The sequence below is a fragment of the Vanessa atalanta genome, unplaced genomic scaffold, assembly GCF_905147765.1.
Source record: "Vanessa atalanta unplaced genomic scaffold, ilVanAtal1.2, whole genome shotgun sequence".
Classification (NCBI taxonomy): domain Eukaryota; kingdom Metazoa; phylum Arthropoda; class Insecta; order Lepidoptera; family Nymphalidae; genus Vanessa; species Vanessa atalanta.
The window spans coordinates 12501-17500 of NW_025920020.1; the positions used below are offsets into that span (position 1 = coordinate 12501).

Consider the following 5000-nt stretch of genomic DNA (forward strand, 5'->3'; position numbering starts at 1 on the left):
TTTTAAAGATAATTTATATTTATTTATTACTTCATTATACATATTTTAAGGTATCAAGACTGATATGAAACTTAAAAATTATATTATTAACATTATTTACGCATTCGTAAATCGCGTCATGTTCTTTATTATTATTATTATTATATTTATTCGTCATCGTCATAATTATTATTTTAATTATAAAATATAATAATTTTAATTATAAATTTTTTTTTTTTCGATAAACGAATACCGGTGAAATTTAAATAAACGAAGATACAACTTTCTTTGTTGTTGTTGTTGTTGTTGTTGTTGTTGTCGTTGTTGTTGCATTGACGTTGCATAATATCATATAATCATATACTATCTATAAAAATATAGAACAAAATAATCGAAGTTTTGGAGATTTTGGAGGGTTTGGGGTGTCAGTTGGGGGGGAGGGGGTTGGGGAGGGGGAGGGGGGGGGGCGGATAGGGCTGCGTGTTCTGGGGTTCGTCGTCTTATGATATCAGATCGAATATGAGAAACATAATAAAATAATAATAATAATAAAAAAAAAAATACATTCCGTTCGAACGAGCCGAATGTCATACTCATCGTCAGGCATATATATGGAGTAGTGACGGTTCGAACGTCGAACATTCAAAAATTGATGTTAGACGCGAAGTGACCGGATCAGTACTCTTGTATAACGAAAAAAATGTTATTATCGTTTTCATTTGTCGTCTTTGTTGCGTGTCTTCTGGCGTGTCTCTCGATTCGTCGTATCGCGTTATATTATACTTTACGTAGTGTAACAACAAGTATGTACGTACGATTCGTCTCGACCGCTGGGGGATATTCACTGACACACGTGAAAATGATAAAAAGATTCTTATTCGTTCTGTAAAACTGTGCCGACCGACGGACGCACGTAGATCTCTCTGCCTCATGCGCTCTTCCTCTTATCGTCGTCGTCGTCGCTCTCGCTACAATCTATCCTCATGGAATAAATGTTGATTCATTGTAGTCGATCTGCGACGTCGCGACGATATGAGAAAACGTTAGAGACGGAGTTCTTAAAAGATTCAGTGTATTCGTATAGTGTGTATAATTTTTATATTATATATGAACGGTCGTTTCTAAAATTCTTTTTGTTAATTTTTACATTTATCATGTACAAAAAATACACAACCCGAGTATCGGTACGATCACTCAAACACCGGGCGTCGATCCCAATGTTTTACGATAATAATCGTTGAACAATACATACGTACACGTCGTGTGCGAAGTGTTATTTTGAAAAAAAAACTCGATCTCGTTTAGAACGTTCGAATTCGTGACCGTTATGTGTCATTATGTGAAGACGCCTCCGCCGCCGCCGCCGCCGCCGCTGTCGTCGCGTTATATATTATAGCGCACGCGCGCGCGCGTGCTTAAAGCGCGTTTGTGTCTCATATAAATTTTTATAAGAGTCAACCGTTAAAATCTATCGCGTCTAACGCGATCGACGATACGGTGAGACGCTCGTTTCATACTGTGCGTATATTGTACATGCATGCATAAGTTTGTGTGTATTTTATATGCGAATATGAAACGAGAAGAGTAATTGACGACTTCAACAAGTCTCGGTTAGCTCCCTGGTTGATCCTGCCAGTAGTTATATGCTTGTCTCAAAGATTAAGCCATGCATGTCTCAGTGCAAGCCGTATTAAGGCGATACCGCGAATGGCTCAATATATCAGTTTTGGTTCCTTAGATCTTACTCAGTTACTTGGATAACTGTGGTAATTCTAGAGCTAATACATGCAATCAGAACTCTGACCAGTGATGGGATGAGTGCTTTTATTAGATCAAAACCAATCGACGGAGGGCGTCTCGTCCGAAGTCGTTAATTTTGATGAATCTGGATAACTTTTGCCGATCGCATGGTCCAGTACCGGCGACGCATCTTTCAAATGTCTGCCTTATCAACTTTCGATGGTAGTTTCTGCGACTACCATGGTTGTCACGGGTAACGGGGAATCAGGGTTCGATTCCGGAGAGGGAGCCTGAGAAACGGCTACCACATCCAAGGAAGGCAGCAGGCGCGCAAATTACCCACTCCCGGCACGGGGAGGTAGTGACGAAAAATAACGATACGGGACTCTTTCGAGGCCTCGTAATCGGAATGAGTACACTTTAAATATTTTAACGAGGAACAATTGGAGGGCAAGTCTGGTGCCAGCAGCCGCGGTAATTCCAGCTCCAATAGCGTATACTAAAATTGTTGCGGTTAAAAAGCTCGTAGTTGCATTTGTGCGCCGCGCTGTCGGTGCACCGCATCCGCGGTGATACTGACACGTCTGCGGAGCATATCGTCGGTGAGCCGGCGGTAAAACGCCGGTTCAATATCAAAATCCTATCGCGGTGCTCTTCAGTGAGTGTCGAGATGGGCCGACAATTTTACTTTGAACAAATTAGAGTGCTCAAAGCGGGCTCAAAATGCCGCTTGAATATTTCGTGCATGGAATAATAGAATATGATCTCGGTTCTATTTTGTTGGTTTTCAGAACTCCGAGGTAATGATTAATAGGGATAACTGGGGGCATTCGTATTGCGACGTTAGAGGTGAAATTCTTGGATCGTCGCAAGACGAACATCAGCGAAAGCATTTGCCAAAGGTGTTTTCATCAATCAAGAACGAAAGTTAGAGGTTCGAAGGCGATTAGATACCGCCCTAGTTCTAACCGTAAATATGTCATCTAGCGATCCGCCGACGTTACTACAATGGCTCGGCGGGCAGCTTCCGGGAAACCAAAGATTTTGGACTCCGGGGGGAGTATGGTTGCAAAGCTGAAACTTAAAGGAATTGACGGAAGGGCACCACCAGGAGTGGAGCCTGCGGCTTAATTTGACTCAACACGGGAAATCTCACCAGGCCCGGACACCGGAAGGATTGACAGATTAATAGCTCTTTCTTGATTCGGTGGGTGGTGGTGCATGGCCGTTCTTAGTTGGTGGAGCGATTTGTCTGGTTAATTCCGGTAACGAACGAGACTCTAGCCTGCTAAATAGGCGTCGTCATTTAGGTGTGCTCGATTTCGGTCGAGCAACTCACTGGCGGCGTATTAAAATTCTTCTTAGAGGGACCGGCGGCTTCGAGCCGCACGAGATTGAGCAATAACAGGTCTGTGATGCCCTTAGATGTCCTGGGCCGCACGCGCGCTACACTGAAGGAATCAGCATGTTCTCCCTGGCCTAGAGGCCCGGGCAACCCGTTGAAACTCCTTCGTGCTGGGGATTGGGGTTTGCAATTATCCCCCATAAACGAGGAATTCCTAGTAAGCGCGAGTCATAAGCTCGCGTTGATTACGTCCCTGCCCTTTGTACACACCGCCCGTCGCTACTACCGATTGAATGATTTAGTGAGGTCTTCGGACCGACACGCGGTGGCTTCACGGCCGTCGGCGTTGCTGGGAAGTTGACCAAACTTGATCATTTAGAGGAAGTAAAAGTCGTAACAAGGTTTCCGTAGGGGAACCTGCGGAAGGATCATTAACGTAAATTATCAATCTCGAAAGAGTGCGATAATGAACGATAATAAAATTCTAAAACACAAATATCGACGTTCGGAATGTGTCGTTTCGATGCGAGGACGCGATTCTCACTCTCTCTCTCTCACACAGCAGTGTGTCCGAGTCAGAGTCCAGAGTCGTGTAACGCGTCCTATTCTGATATTTTTCGATGTCGATTTCGAGGAAAGTACGATGTGTTAACGCACATCGTCATCTTCAAATAAAATGTATATTTCTTTTTTTTTTTTTTGTACTTTATTTTTTTTTTAACTTTTTTTTTTTTTTTTTTTAATTTTTTGAATTTTTCTCTGTATACTAAAAATAAGAGAAAAAAACGAAAAAAAAAAAAAAAATAAAAAAAAAATAAACTCATATCACTGGCGTATAGAATCGTTCGAGTGATCGTAGAAATTATAAAAATAAAACAAATTAAAAACCATTACCCTGGACGGTGGATCACTTGGCTCGCGGGTCGATGAAGAACGCAGTTAACTGCGCGTCATAGTGTGAACTGCAGGACACATTTGAACATCGACATTTCGAACGCACATTGCGGTCCGTGGAGAAACATCCAGGACCACTCCTGTCTGAGGGCCGGCTGTATAAAAATATAAACCACACTGTTCAATGTTTAATGTCGTAATGTCTATTATTTCGTAACCGACTCAATAGACTGACTGACGTTTCTCGAACATATGACGGTATCCGCGTTCGATGTGTTATATTACGTGTTTAAATATACTTAATATAAATCTCGTTCTCGGTCCGTTCAAATATAACAAATACGATGTGTATGTATGTTTACGTTTACATGCGTGTGTGTGTATATATTATTTATATTTTTATATACGCGTTCGTGTGTACGTTTACGTCACGGAGTTTCGTTATGCGACGTCAGAGAGACTGAGAGCGTCGCTCGTCGCCAGACGAGGAGCGCCCATCTCCGACCTTTCGATCGTTTCATTGAGTTGTTCTCGATCAAAGAGGGTAATCGGAGTTTAGGTGATCTCTTCGTCTCGTGATTATCGAGTACGTGCGTTTCTTTTGTTCATACTCTAATGTCAAAATTTCGAATACAAAAGCTCCGCGATCGTTACGACGTATACGAGACGAACGTGTTTATATGATGTGTAAATAAAGCGCGCTCGCATCGTTGAACGTGATGACATCGAAACATTCGTATATATATATATATATATTGTATATATATCGAGTAGGCGGACTCGACGTCCGAAGAGCGCGTCGACGCCGACGTCGGAACGATCGGAATGAAAATTCTCTCTCGTCTCGACGAAAGCGGCGCCGTCGCGTTGACGGATATCGCGTCTGCCTCGTTTTTTTTATCGTTGGCCTCAGATCAGGGAGGATCACCCGCCGAATTTAAGCATATTAGTAAGCGGAGGAAAAGAAACTAACCAGGATTTCCTTAGTAGCGGCGAGCGAACAGGAAATAGCCCAGCACTGAATCCCGCGGTTGTAACGATC

The 5000-nt window shown here is 42.6% G+C and overlaps 3 non-coding genes across 3 annotated transcripts in view; all 3 read left to right on the forward strand.

Moving 5' to 3' along the window:
* The first annotated feature begins 1595 nt into the window (after window positions 1-1595).
* On the forward strand, window positions 1596-3498 carry LOC125076731. Its single transcript, XR_007120647.1, has one exon. It is a non-coding gene; the product is annotated as a small subunit ribosomal RNA (ribosomal RNA).
* Window positions 3499-3955: 457 nt separating this feature from the next.
* LOC125076729 lies at window positions 3956-4112 on the forward strand. The gene has a single exon (XR_007120645.1). It is a non-coding gene; the product is annotated as a 5.8S ribosomal RNA (ribosomal RNA).
* Window positions 4113-4862: 750 nt separating this feature from the next.
* The window catches only part of LOC125076728, a 3997-nt gene continuing 3859 nt past the window's right edge, over window positions 4863-5000 (forward strand). The window contains exon 1 of the ribosomal RNA XR_007120644.1: window positions 4863-5000. This exon is cut by the window's right edge and continues 3859 nt beyond it. This is a non-coding gene — a ribosomal RNA (large subunit ribosomal RNA).